At 37.6% G+C, this 15,521-nt stretch overlaps 1 long non-coding RNA gene across 1 annotated transcript; it reads right to left on the bottom strand.

Moving 5' to 3' along the window:
- Nucleotides 1-2,733: 2,733 nt before the first annotated feature.
- LOC116658942 lies at nucleotides 2,734-15,514 on the bottom strand. Its single transcript, XR_004314161.1, has 2 exons — nucleotides 13,910-15,514; nucleotides 2,734-3,057 (listed from the first exon to the last, which is right to left on the bottom strand). It is a non-coding gene; the product is annotated as an uncharacterized LOC116658942 (long non-coding RNA).
- Nucleotides 15,515-15,521: the final 7 nt, after the last annotated feature.

Here is a 15,521-nt window from a genome sequence, read left to right as displayed (position 1 = left end):
CTATGTTTTGCATTCTTCCAAAACCTTGATCGTGCCAGGGGGAACATGGTCCAGGCACTCTAGCCAGCTTGCCAAGGTTACTGCAGAGTGCCCCAGGGCCCTGGCACACACCAGGTACAGCCATTCTCCCAAGGCAGCCCTGGTACAACATGCCCTTGGCTCCCCTGCCCATACCCATTCCAGCGCCATCTGTCTCACCAAGGCTGCCCCATCACAGCACACCCCAGGACCCCAGGTCCATATCTTTTCTAACTCGAGCCATTCCACCAAGGCAGCCCTGTTGCAGTATGCCTGGGACCTCTGTACAGGTTTGCACACACTCCATCTCCAGCCAGCCAAAGCTGCCCAGAACATGCAGTCTACACCAGGAATGTGCCTACATATACAATGCCATGCTTTCAAAACCAGGTGAGGTAACTATTTTGCCTAATTCATAGAAACAAACACAGAAAGTCAAACAAAATGAGGAGACAGAGGAATATGTTCTGGGAAAAGAACAAGCTAAAACCCCAGAAAAACCCTGATGAAATGGAGATAAGCAATTTACCTGATAAAGAGTTTAAAATAATGTTCATAAAAATGCTCACCAAACTTGGGAGAATGAAGGAGAAAAGATCTTCAACAGAGTTAGAAAATATAAGAAAGAACCAATCAGACCTGAAGAATATACTAACTGAAATTAAAAACTTACTATAGAGAATCAACAGCAGAAGAGATGACACGGAAGAACAGATCAGAGAGCTGGAAGATGGGAGACAATTTTAAAAAGATAAGAATAGTTTAAGGGACTTCTGGGCCAACAATAAGTATACTAACATTCTCATTATAGGGGTCCCAGAAAAAGAAGAGAGAGAAATGGATAGAAAACTTATTTGAAGAATAATTCCTGAAAATTTTCCTAACCTGGGGAAGGAGACAGATATTCAGGTCAGAAGTTCAGAGTCTCAAATAAAATGAATTAAAAGGGATCAACACCAAGGCATATAATAAAAATGGCAAAAGTTAAAGAGAGAATTTTAAAGGCAGCAAGAGAAAAGCAGAGAGTCACATATAGGGGGCCCCCATTAAGTTAGCATCTAATTTTTTAGCAGAAATTTTGCAGGACAGAAGGGAGTGACATGGTGTGTTTAAAGTGCTGAAAGGAAAACACAGTCAAGAATACTCTACCAGGTAAGACTGTCATTCAGAACTGAAGGAGAGAGAGAGCACTTCCCAGACAAGCAAAAAGTAGAGGAGTTCATCACCACTAAAGCAGCCTTATAAGAAAAGTTAAAGGATCTTAAGTGGAAAAGAAAAGGCCATAACTAGAAATAAGAAAATAAATGAAAAAAAAAAAAACACTCACTGGTAAAGGCAAATATATAGCAAAGGCAGTGATCACCACGTTCAGCATGAAGACTAAAAGACAAAAGCAATAAAATCACTGATACCTACAATAAGTAGCTAAGGGATGCACAAAATAAAAGATGTAAAATATAACATCAAGAACATAAGATCTGGGGAAGGAGGTAAAAATGTAGTACTTTTAGAAGGCATTTGACTTAAGCGACTATCAGCTTATTAAATTAAGTGCTATATGAATAGGTTGATATTCACGGACCTCATGGTAACCACAAACTAAAATGTACAATAGATACATGACAAATAACACTAAAGGGATTTGTCAAACCATAAGGGAAGAGATCAAGAAAAAGAGAGTGGACCCAAATAAAATCAGAAGTGAAAGAGAAGTTACAACTGAGCACAGAAATGCAAACAATCATAGGAAACTACTGTGAACAATTATACACCAATTTTTCCAAAGAAGACATACTGATGGCCAGTAGGCACATGAAAAGATGCTCAATATCACTTCAACAGGGAAATGCAAATCAAAACCATAATGAGATGCTACCTTACATCTGTCAGACTGGCTTGTATCAAAAAAAAAAAAACAAAAACAAGAAATAACAGGTATTGGTGTGGATGTGGTGAAAAGGGAACCCTTGTGCACGGTTGGTGGGAAGATAAATTGGTATAGCCCCTACTGGAAAATCATATGGAGGTTCCTCAAAAAATTAAAAGTAGGACTACCATACATTCAGCAATTTCACTCCTGGGTTTTTATCCAAAAGGAACAGAAACACTAACTTGAAAAGATACATCCACTTCATTGTTCATTGCAGCATTATTTACAATAGCCAAGATATGGAAGCAGCCCAAGTGCTCATTGATAGATGAGTAAAGAAGATGTGGTGTATAAATCTACAATAGACTATTACTCAGCTCTAAAAAGAATGAAGTCTTGCCTTGGCAACAGCATGGATGAACCTAGAGGATATTATGCTAAGTGAAATAAGCCAGACAAAGACAAATACTTTATGATTTCACTCATATGTGAAATCTAAATAACAAATGAACAAATATGACAAAACAGAAACAGATTCATAGACTCAGAGAAAAAACTGGTGATTGCTAGAGGGTGGGGCATGTGGTGGATGAAATCGATGAAAAGGATTAAGAGGTACAAATTTTCAGTTATAAAATAAGTCAACAGGATATAATGCACAGCACAGAGAGTATAGCCAGTAATATTGTAGTAATTTTGTACGGTGACCAATGGTAACTACACTTACTGCTGTGATCATTCCATAATGTGTAAAAATATCCAGTCACTGTGTTGTGCCTTGATACTTATATATATTGTAAGTCAATTATACTTCAGTTAACAAAAAGAAGAAATAAACTGCAGTGTTTGCCATCATTCCTAGTCTTTTAATTCAGTATCAGTAAGGAATAAACTGGAGAAGTAGAAACAGTAGCAATATAGATGTATTTTTTGTTTTTATATTACAAATCAAAGGCTTGCTTACAGGGAATTAGCTTGTGGGGCTGGATAAGCAGTTCCTGCCTGGCCGTCTCTGCGCCTGGTGCTGGCCTGACGTTCAGAGGGCGGGCAGTTGGGAAGCGACAGTCACCAAGCAGACTAGAATCACATGAGGATGCGCTGGAACCTCATAAGGATGGATGGAAATCCATGTTCGTTCTTGCTGCCTCTGACTTGGTGATGTGGGTAATCTGCAGAAGCTGAGACCCTTCGTCACAGAGCCAAACACACACACCTGACCCAGGCACTGCTTCGTACAAGTGAGGTCCGTTCCCAGACTGGCTTTGAAAGCTTTTTTAAATACAACTTGGACATCATGTTCTACGGTTTTTGTTACTTTCACACAAGCTAGAGGAGCAGCCCCATGTCCTTCAATCACACTTACTTGGTTCTTTCCTAATCTTGGGTAAGCCTCAGAAAGCTTAGCTCTGTCGGTGACAGCGACATCACTGCGGCAGCTGTGCTCCTGAGCATTTATGCCGCCCAGACTGCACTGGCTCTTCACTGCTCGTTTCCTACTTGTTTATTACTTCACACTGATGACTTGCAACTGTGTCTTCTCTGAGCCTTTTTCATACTTCTCAAGCTCTCAAATTTAGCCTCAATCTTCTAACATGGACTATAACCTTATCTCTTCTATCTCAGAGAATATAAGAAATAAAATCATGTGAAATTCCTGAATTTCTTTTCCTTCTCTGTGGCCTCAGAGAAAAAGTATCTGAATCCTCTCCTAGGCAAGTTACTTTCCTAAAACTGGTGATAGGACTTCACTACCTCAACAATCTCTTCTTCCTTTTGAATCTTTTCTCTCTTCCCCTCCACTAAACTTATATACATGTTCACATCATCCATTTCCTTAAAAATGTATCTTGAGTCCCACCCCTATTCCTTTTTTAAACCAGCTTCCACCACAACCACTCTATGAAAAGTCCTAAAAACAAATAACCTCCTAACTGGTAAATGTAACAGCCTCTTTCCTGTTGTCATTCTCCCTGGCCTTTCTGCAACCTGTGGCCAAGTTTCCATCTTAATGCTGTCATCTTCGATCACTCCCCAGTCTCCTTTGTCATCTCCTCCTTCTTTCCTGGCTCCTAAATGTAGGATTCTCTCAAGATGATCAATATTCTTTCCTTGGCCTACTTACCCTAAGCTGTTCCTTTTGTGATCCCTTAAGAATTCAAAGGGTTCCTTTATGTGAATAATTGTCCAACAAAGATATAATTCAAGCCACATATGTGACTTTAATTTTCCTAGTAGCCACCACAGAAAAAGTAAAAGAAACATTAATTTATCATACTTTAATTGAATATACCCATGATACATTTTAACATGTAATCAATTAAAAATTACTAATGAAATATTTTACATCCTTTATTTGTAACATGTCTGTCAATATCCATTGTGTACTTTACACTTAGAGTACATCTCAGTTGGTACTAGTCTTATTTCAAGCACTCACTAGTCTCATGAAGCTAGTAGCCACTGTCTTGGGTGTTCCAACTCTGGAATCTACAAACCTGTCCTGAATTCTGAGTTCCACAGCTGGAATCCAACTGCTACTAAGATCTAACATTCATCCTCTTGTATAATCTGTCACTCATAGTGGTAGCAATTATCTGTAAAAGTATGAGACAAAGATTTTACCCCATTACTCACATATCTTTATGGATTTCTACTTGCCAAATGAAAGGCAGCATGATGAGCATAAATCTTGGAGTCACAGATAATTAGACAGATAATTGAATCCAGGCTTCATGGCTAATTTGTATGCAATTTGGGACAAGTTACTTAACCTTCGTGAGAGTCTGTTTTCTCATCTAAAATGGGGAACACAGTCTTTCCTTCTGGGTTTGTTATAGGAAGACGTTGCTATTATTTCTCGCACAGTGCATGACCCATAGTAATGTCACAATAAATGGTAACTGGGCCATTAACATGACATTCAAGGTTCTCCACGACCTGTTTCTAATATACCTTCCCAACTTTGTGTCCCACTCTGACTTGTACTCTCATTCATCTATGCCTTCATACTTTCATTCTTCAAAAAACACGTACTGTGAGCTGGGCCCCATCACTAAAACTTTACTTAAAGAGTTTATTTATTTATTTATTTATTTGCTTGTTTGTTTCTTCGAGATGAATTGATTAAACATTGACTTTGTGCTGACTTCTTTTTAGATGCTTGAGATAAATTACTGAATAAAACAGACAAAACATTTGCTCTTGAGAAATGGACATTTTAGTTGGGAAGACAGAAAACAAAGAGTAAACATAATTAATTAGAGAATGATAAAGAATAGGAGAAGCCTATCGTGCTGTGAGGAAAAAACAAAAACAGAACAGAGTCAGTGAGACTGAGGAGGGGAGGAGTCTCTTACCCACTGTTAGCATCCTGGATACAACAGTTTCTCTTATGCATTCACAATAGTACGTAACTAGTGCTTTGAACATAATAAGGACTAAACAGAGAACTAATGAAGTCAGTGGGAACGCATGGGGAAATGAGATCTAATTTCTAACTAAACAGTTTAGACATGTACTTTATGAACACTTTCTGTGTTAAATTGGAGCCCTTTTGATATTCTCTAGCAGAGTTCTTGGAGCTGGCATTTTAATGGGTACCTTTGTTTCCCCACAATTTTAGTCCTTCTGATGGGGTGCAAGGAAATAATTATAGGGGTGGGGTATGGATCCTGTGCTAATTGGAACTGAGCGCCTATGTAACTATGGATAGTTATAGTTCTATACAAACAACATGGTGGGGCTGGTAGTTAGCCCCCGAATTTTGGAGCAAAGTCAAGCAGTCTTAAATATGTGAATGTATCTTAGACTCTCCAAGAAGACTACTGCATATAATACACAGCATTTCTTAAAATTAATTAACCATAGAACTCCTGGTGTATAGAGAAATTAGAGTTTAGGTAAATGTACATTTGGAAATGATATTCTAAAAAACAAATGGTAATGTAGTCAGAAGTATTTAGATTATAAAGAGGAAGGTCATATAATTTATCATTTAAGACAGACATTTTTGAGAATGAAATGGCACTGTTAATAACTATGCCAGGAAAGCAGGAGTCAAACAAGTTTATCCCAGTAAATTAGAACATGTGGTCGCTGCAGTTACAGTTTACTGCACATTCGTATCTTTCCCCCAAATACACTTTCTAGTTTCTCCAGCTCCCTTGGGAGGTGGGTCCAGGGGAAGCCCTGTGTGAAAGGAGGCAGAATAGCTGCGCTCCTTTCGGAGGGAGGTCTTTTGAAATCCTCAGCAATGCAGTGCACCATAAAAAAGAAAATTAAAAATGAAAACTTCGAGGAAATACGTGTTTAGCCTTTTCAAGCAAAATAAGGAATTAGGTCTCCCTGAAGATGCTAATTTACTGAGACTTTTCAGCTTAAGGAATTATTTTGGTTACCTTTCCAGAGATATTATAAAAAAGATCATCTTAGATATATTGATAAATTTGTGGCTGTGTTTGATATGGGGATCACTATCAATACCTATGGAGTAAGGTTGAAAAAAACCTTTTTAATGGGTTTGGAATTTTATAATAAAAAGTAAATAATAAGAATATAATGTTCATTAAACAACAAAATAAATTTTGCTTTTTAGTAAATACATGAGCGCTCACTTGTATATTTACATTTTGTGCATCTCACTGTAAAAACCTACACTAAACTAAGGAATATATCAAACTACAGTCTTCTGCAACAAGTTCTATTTTTGTTCTTCATGTAAATAGTCAACCAATAACTTGCCATTCTCAAAGTGGAATTCAGTATTCCTTATATTAATTATAGCCTTCCTTCAGCAAACAGTTTTTAAACACAGCATCTAAATTCAGGATCATTGGGCACTAAAAAAAAGAACCTATTCAGAAATGCTCCATAAGCTAAATGGGGTAATATTTTTATAGACTTTTGGATAAATGTTGTATGACTCTCAGAAGAGAGAAGTTCTAATTTTATTAAAGAACATTTTGTCCTCAAATCTCCTTTCCAAGTTCAATAAATAGAGAAAGCCCCCAGTGCAAAAGCATGAAGTGCCTACGTATCCACCAGAAAATAATTATGTTAAGGAGACAGTAATATTTGTAACATTTAAAGAAATTCATTATTAAAGAGAAAACTTCTCTGAGTTGGGGTGCAGGACAATCACATTGTAGTTTTTCTGAAACAGCATGAACATCATGATTTGCATTTTCTGTTTCCTTTGACCTGATAGTCTGATTGTCTCTAAATGAAATAACTGGCCTTGATGTGTATAGACAGAGGACATGGTTACCCTGGCAACAGGTACCATGGACCACATGTGACCCTTCTCCAAAGAAAATCTATGCCTCTTTTTTAAAACATAAAACAAAACAAAACAAAGTCTACTGTCTCCTACTTAAAACAGAACAAAATAAAATCCCAGTTTTTTAACACTAACAGAAGAACATTCCCAACTAATTTCAGCTTCTTTATTTAGCAAACTGTTTTCCTGTGGATTTTGAAATGGATCAACATCACTTCTTTGTGTTAATCTCATCACCATGAGTAATCCAATTGGTTGGGTAAATGTAAAGTACTGAAAACTCTTTCTGGCATTCACAGTCTGAAGATCCAGCAGAGGGAGCCCACACATTACTGCTGTTTTTTAAATGTCAGTCTAAAATGATGATACAATTTTAAAAGTTCCAGTAATAGAACTTTCGATATTTTGGGACTCTAGAGATAACTACCCGGCAAAGTGTAAATCCTCTAATGTCATTTTGTTATTGTTGATGTTTAAATCTAATGAAGTGCCAGTATTTTTTAACTTATGTTTATGTAAGTAAAGAGTTTTTAGATCTATTTATGCAACCAATTCAAGGCTACCTAATGGGACAGATCTAACCTTTATTTCAGATTTCCCAAAAGTTTTTAGTCATATCCACATCTCCATAAACACGCATCTCCTAAAATGTTGGCTGCAGACAACCAGGGCACACCCATGAAAAATGTCATGGAATAGTATTTTAACTGAGAATAAAACACATGAGGAATCCCTAGCTGGTTCCGTAAAAAGAACACAAGTAGTTTTCACGGCATTGTTTTCATGTCAGGAAAGATGTCTTTGAAAATGACATGCCTTCCATGGGAAGCTGTGGGGCCCCAGGGCCATCCTTGCTCCTAGAAGACACACAGACATGCTAGGTGATGCTCATCATCAGCCAAGGAACAGTCACTTGTCCAATCTTTTCCTTCAAAAATGTTACTTGATTTCCTTCTCTCTTCTGGTTACTGTTTCAAGTTTGGAGAGCAGAAGCATAATAAAAATAGCTACCATATATTGTGTTGTTATGATGATGTAGACACTGTGATGCATTCTCTCTTCCTAAGGGTTACAATAGCTAATTTACTGATGAAAAACTGTATGTATCTCAGAGAACTTAAATAAATTGCCTACAGTCCCAAAGGTAGTAATTGACAGTTTGCATTTGAATGCAAGTCTCTAAGACCCTGCAGTGCCCACTGGTAACCACTGTGAAATACTGCCTTACTAGACTCAGGAGATTCACAGCCCATCAATTTCACTCTTGTTTCTACTGAAACAAGAATTTCTTGTCCTTAGTGCAAAGACTTCTAGAAAGGAAAATGAAAAGTGGAAAATATTTGAGTGTTTATCATGAGCCAGTCACCACATTAGATGCCTTATATGTCTTATTTAATCTTTACAGCAGCCCTAGGAGGTACATATTATCCACATTTTACAGGTGAAGAAATGGAGGCCCAGGAGATTATACAATATACCCAAGATATAACATGAACTCAGGATTTGAATCTAGATCTTTCTGATTTTAAAATCTTCATGGTCATCCTGCTTCTAATTACACAATTATTTCTTTCAACAGTTTCTCAAAAATAAAAAGTGCCTCAAGTAGTTATTTGGAGTTAGCTCAGTAAGAAGAATTTTTAAGGAAATTTTCTAACCTTCAACTCAAATATTCATTCACAATTAAGTTTCTTTCTTTCTTTCTTTCTTTCTTCTTTCTTTCTTTCTTTCTTTCTTTCTTTCTTCTTTCTTTCTTTCTTTCTTTCTTTCTTTCTTCTTCTTTCTTCTTCTTCTTTCTTCTTGTAAATTTATATTAATTTTTACATAGAAACATGGTTAATTTTTACATAGAAACCATGTTTCTCATCATATAATCTAAACAGAACCTGTTAACTGAAACAATCATAGGGTTTAAAAACTGCAGTCAGTGGGCCTTAGTACTCATTAAGTCTGATTCTCTTAGTTTATTAGTGAGAAAACTGAGGCCCAGAGAAATTGACTTGGTTGATTTCCTATCATTACTAAGTGACAGCACAGAACTACCATTCTAACCCAGGAAAGCAACATTCCCCTTACCCTGCTTCAAAAAGGATTTAAGATGACTTGTATTAGAAACAGATCTAATCCTCGAGTAGTGACCTGGGTCATAACCTGACATTGAGTTTGGAAAAGTTAAAGTCAGTTTTATGAGGCCAGTGCTGGATTGTACTCATGGCATGAAAATAAAAACTAAGGCAAGTTTTATTCAAAGGTAAAAAAATAAAATGGACTCACTACTCAAAATTTAATAAAATTAGTTTCAAAATTCTTTTAAGATCAAACTAATGAGCCAAAGATAAAATTTATAGAGTTTTTAATTTGGGTAAAACAGCAAGTTGGACCATATAATGAATATTGCAGTATCAAGTTCAGAAGATGTGATTATGTCATTGATTTACTATGCCACACCACTAATTTTAGCTACACATGTATATTGTACATTTTAATTCAGCATCACATACAATTTTTGTGGCTCCCTTCTGTTATTTGCAGATGGACAGTTTCCACAGGTAAGTTTCAAAACACACACATGTGTACAAGCACACACATGAACACACACAGTTTTTAAAGCAATCCATGACACCTGCCATGTGTTTAGAGTCACAGCAGAAAATTTGGGTGTGTGAGGACAGGACAGCAGCTAAATCCTGTTGAGATCCTGACCCCTAATATCTTGAACAGTTCTGAAAAAGTCCAGTCTGTTGGGGTGACAACATCTGATTGGGAAGACAAGTTAGTTTTTAGAGGCCTTGCTTTCATAAAAGTCCCCTAACCCGGTCAGTTTATACAGATGTCCATAATATGATCTCAGCAGTGATAAGACTCATGTATAAGAAAGTCTGACTGAGCCTTAACTACGTTATTGGTTGAGTATGTACCCCCTAAACTTTCAGTACTGGCCTGTGGCAGAGAAAAATTAGTCAACCACAAAGTAATCATTGTATGCTAGGAGCGACTCAAAGGGAACTGCAGATGCGGCATACAGTTTTAGAGGAGCTCATAAGCCATTGGCAGAAATAGGGCCAATGGAAAAATACCCAAGTTCACAAAAATTTAAAAAACAAAATAAAACTTAAAAATAATATTTTAACCATATTATCATCCTACTTTTAGTCATTTTTTATTTGCTACCCATAGCTTAGTATCTGGTAATTGTAGGCATTCCGTAATTGTTGGTTGAATGGGTAAAACCTGGCAGCCAAGATTTATTGAGCACTTTCTGTGTGCTAAACAGTAAGAACTTCTAACTGCATTATCACACTTAAATCCATGATAATTCTATGAGGTCTGGTTGTGGAAACGCGACTTCTGTTACATATCCAAGGTCACCCAGTGAGTGCGGGAGGCAGGATTTGAAGCAAGGTCTGGCACTCCAGGGGGGTTCTTTTGATCACTAGGATACAAATCCTTAAAACAGGTTAAACGTTGGAGTGTTTCTATCAGGAGCTAAACTGTTGGTGAACTCTTGTTCTGTTCACACAAACTTTGTTATTTTTTTTAATGGTAATGATTATAGCATGGTCATATTGTTGCTGCAAGTTTTACTGGCTTATGTAAGGTATTTTATTTGGTTTTCTATAAATGCCTCTTTAAGAAACATAGGGACACTGGACTTAAATGTAACTTCAGGTCACTGGTTGACCCAGCTCCAAAAATTCCTGTGAAAATGTCGCTTCCCATGGGTAAAAGATAAATTCAGGATATAGGAATTGATGCACAACATTTTAATTCTTGCTACAAAGCCCAGGCTTCTGCGCATAAATGGGCTTTAGATCATGTCATGTTATAGCAGTCTACCACTGTGTCACCTGGGTGTCACCTTACTGACATTCAAATTCCAGGAGAGCTAGAAAAATTTCTTTTCCCATTAAACAGTACTTTAAACAAAACTTAAACCCAAAGTGGGATTTGGAGCTCACCTCTGAGCTCACGGAAATGTGAAGACGGTCTAAGACCAGGTCAAAGTGGTCAAATCGCTTGGAATTCGGTCTGATATTTTTTCCTTGTTAATTAAAAAAGGAATTATTTTCTCTTGCCAGTGAGTGGCCTTTGGATTGGGAATATTGTATAACCCAAGAAACCATCTTAATAAATTAGTCAGGAAATACGTTGTTCAAGCAATCTTGTTTTTTGGCCTTTGGGGAGAATATACGGCTAAGTGATCCAGGGGGGAGGGTGGGGCAGGAAATCTGCAAGATGAATGTTGGAGAACTGCGTTCTTTGTGCATTCAGGATCCACCATAATTCATTGTACTGGTCAGATGCTTATAAAACAACTTCTAGTATGTTGGATCCATAAAAGACACTTATCACTCTTTTAGAATAGCTTACTGCCTAAGAAAATCATTTGTTACATAATTGAATAGATTAATACTTCTTCCTATATGTCCTTCCATGATGCCATAAAACAAATTAGCTCTATTTTTTAATCTTGAGTTCCTTTTTCTCACGGGATGCAAGTTGAGACAAAATATGTCCTAACTGGCCATTCCTCTGCAGATGACCTCTTTCATTTGGTATAAATATGGATAAGTGTCTTGCTTAGCCCAAGTCATTCCTTTGAAAATAGCTTGAGTTAAACGTGATTTTCAAGTGACAGTCTTGAGATGGAATCTAGAAACAACTAGATTAAGCTACCTCTTTAATCACAGAATCTCTTGTTTGAAAGGTACCTCAAAAGGCCACACAGTATAACCACATTAACTACAGTTTACCATTAACTACAATCAGTCAATATTCATGGAATACTTGCCAGCACCTATGCTCCAAAGTTGTTTAATTAAAAAACAAAGAATTTAATTTGATTCCCTGTGCCTTTATTGTCACTTCAGGACCCTCTAAACAGTTCCTGCTCAATGCTATTTAAGATACAGCATGATAGTGGTCAGGCAAGGAACATGTCTGTGGAAATTTTGATGGCAGAGTGGTATTGTGTGACCACTGACAGGCTGTGTTGCCCGGTAACTGCACAAAGGGGCTTCTCAGGAGAAGGTTGTCTGGGTTCAAACGTGGCTCTGATGTTTGCTAGCTCTGCGATCTCTGGTGTTGTACGAGTCTCTAAGTCTCTCAGTTTCCTACTGTATCAAAAGGGATAGCAATGCACTGGCCTCACAAGCTTGTGTAAAGGTCAAATGCAAAAGCACACATGCACAACTTAGCATGGCTCCTTGCCCACGGTGTGTGCTCAGTTCACGCAGCTGTTACATAGAACACGATTATGTGATTATCATACTGTGGCCTTTGTGACAGCGTAGTGTCTGCCACATAATGGGTGCTCAGCCCACATTTATCAAGTGAGTGAATGAATAAATGAGGGAGACAGCTCCTCTACTGTGAGAAAAGTTGATCAGAATGAGTGCAGTCAGCTCAGACGTTTGCTATACAACACCTCCGGGCACAACCTATATTCCCAAGTAAGTTGATAAGGTTGTCAAACTCGGTCAGTAATCTCTACTCTTTTCTGGAATTCTAGACCTTGACTACAAGGTAGTTGAGGTTTAGGGGCAAACGCAGCATGCGGTAATTTTACCCAGAAGAAAAGCTGTCATTTTTATGTACAGCTAAACATAGGAGTCTTGGCTCAGACCGGCTTCATGGTCCAAAGAGGTCTGGTAGGTTCGAAGCAAATAAAATGAAGCACAGCTGTTGTTTAAATAAGGCCATGCAGAGACGTGGATTCAGCGTCCTTACGTTGATTTTAGGTGGTGTTTACATTTCAAGATACAAAGTGGTGTTGGCTAATTTCCACAGTAGAAAGTTGCCCTAGTGAATATTTTCAGTAATTTCTTTTTCTTCCTCATTCTTAATAAAGAAAAAATATTTGAATATCTGATATGAGTGATTGAAGCATGCAAATGCAAATAAGAAGGACAATTTTATTGCAAATCACTAATAACATTAATAAAAAAGACATTAATTAAAAAGAAATAAGACATAAATTTTTGAAAAAGAAGTTTTTCACATATATTTTTGAAATATTGAGGGATTATGGTATTTTACATTCTTAAATTAACAAATTCTTAAAAGCTTTATTATATTATCATCTATCACTTTTATCGTGGGTTGGTTTATTTCAGCACAACAGCTATTTTTTGAGCACTTACTCTGTACTAATGATTTGGTCCCTGAGGGGATTGCACAACTTGGGGAATAAAGCTAGTTTTAGTTAGAAGACAGGTAAGTGCTGTGATGAGTAGGAGGACATTATAAGAGAAACCAAACATAGGTCAGAGAGGTTAGAAAAAGTTTCCTAAAGGAGATGAAACTTGAGTCGTGTTTTGAAAGATGAGTAGGACTTAGTCAGAAGGTGGAACAGGGCATTTCAGGTAAAGGGAGCCAAAGACACGTGGGAAGGAACATGCTGCTCATGAGGAACTGCAAGTCACAGGACCCTCAGGAGGCATGCTGTCGGGGGGAGAGGGCAGGAAATATGAGGGCAGTGGGCTGGGTCAGTCCATTTACTTTACTTCATTAGTGTGATCAAATCACAATGTGCCAGCATTTTCAAACTGTGTTCCACTGCTTGTTAGTAGCTGTTACTTTGGGGAAAACAAGAGATCATGAGTCAAACGCTTATGGGCCATGTTTTGTTATACAATATTGTGTGTTTCTTTACTTCAAGTCTTTTCAGGACCTTTATTATGTCGATGGCCTTTGTGATTTTGCAAGAGGAGGACACAGCATGCAGCGTTTTCTAAACTTACCTGGACATAGATCATCTTGTAGCTTTTGTGTTTCATCTTGCAGGATTTGAAGCATTTTCTAAACTTATTTCAGCAGGTCATCTTGCAGGATTTGCATTTCATGGAAAACCCTTTTGGCAAAAGTGCATTCTAGTAGAAAAGTAGAGGAAGAATGTGAAAGGGGAAAATTAGATGGAGGCAGATTAATTATGATCTCATTGTCATAGTCCTGGAGTGGCCTAGAGAGGGACGGGGCAGAACCAACCTTCATTAGTAGACAACAAAGACGAAGAGCAGGTGATTGATTGAAAGCATTTTGGAATCTATGGGAAACACGGATCTGGTGATTGCCTTCTCCCATTAAATTAGGAGGTTAAAGTCAGCAGGACTAGGCAATTGATGGCCTATGAAGGGTGAGGAGAGGATGAGTGAATCAATACTGACTCAGGTTCCTGATCTGGGAAAGTGGGTGACAAGTGGTACTTTCAGTGAGACCTGAAATACTAGAGGAACAACTTGGATCTAAGAGTGCTGGGAAGTAGGCTTTTAGACATATAAATGTTAATGTGTCCAGGGAACAAGTTGAATATTTAAGTGGATGTGGGAGACAGGAGCACACAGCAGTAGTTCGGTCCGTGTGAGTGGATGAGATTACTCATCCAGGGAGGAATATGGGTCATTTTACCAAAAAGCAATTTGCAAAAAGCTGTCCTTCTCAGGGAATTGCTTTCAGAGAATTATCCATTTAGGAAATTGCCTTTTGGCTAATTGTACACTGGCAAACCATCTGTAGGCAAATTGACCTAGAGCCACCAGGAAAGCTGTAGGGCACGAGAGGATTCAGGACAAAGATGAACCTTTGAATTAAGACACGGCAGATTCAAAGAAAAAAACTCAGAAAAAAGAAATGAAGGACTATGGAATGAAAGGATATATTTTCACTAGTATAATTTGTTCTGCCAAACAAGTATTTATTTATATGAAAATGTCTGCCTCAACAGAAGAATTAATACCAAACTCTTTAAGCTGCAAGATAGGTGGGAAGCTGTGTTTGTTCTGAAATGTGCTTGAATAAATGGTCCAAGGTCAGGATTAACTGAACTTCTTTATCTCTAACAACAGTACCCTGTTACCAGTGTTATCCATGCCTACTGTGTATTTTTAACATAGCTCAGACTAAGCCTAGATCTTCTTGCCTATAATAGTGATGACTGTACACTGCTAGACACATTACATGCACATAATAGCAGCCAACATGCTTCAAGATAGAAATAATATGACTATTTTATTTTTGAGATCTCTTGCTTAAATAAGAAATGATGATGATTCTTGGATTCTAATTTTGTACTCTTTAGTGAACTCATGGGTTTCTTCAGCAATGATCCGTCATCTTCAGAATTAACTGTGCCTTGTATAGCTGCTGCTGGCGCTAAGACCTGCGCCTAAGATCTCAGATTATCACCAAGGAGTAAGTGTGTGGCCTTGTGTGGGGGGACTGTGTGGCCATTAGAACGAGCAGAAGACAGGGTTTCTAGCCCCAAGTTTTGTTTATTTATCTTTATTTTAGTAAGAACACTTAACATGATATCTATCTTTGTAACAAATTTTTAAGTGTACGATACAGGATTGTTGA

This window comes from Camelus ferus, chromosome 22 (genome assembly GCF_009834535.1).
Source record: "Camelus ferus isolate YT-003-E chromosome 22, BCGSAC_Cfer_1.0, whole genome shotgun sequence".
Lineage (NCBI taxonomy): Eukaryota > Metazoa > Chordata > Mammalia > Artiodactyla > Camelidae > Camelus > Camelus ferus.
Note: the sequence above shows the minus strand (reverse complement) of the source record. Positions and strands in the feature narration are given on the sequence as shown.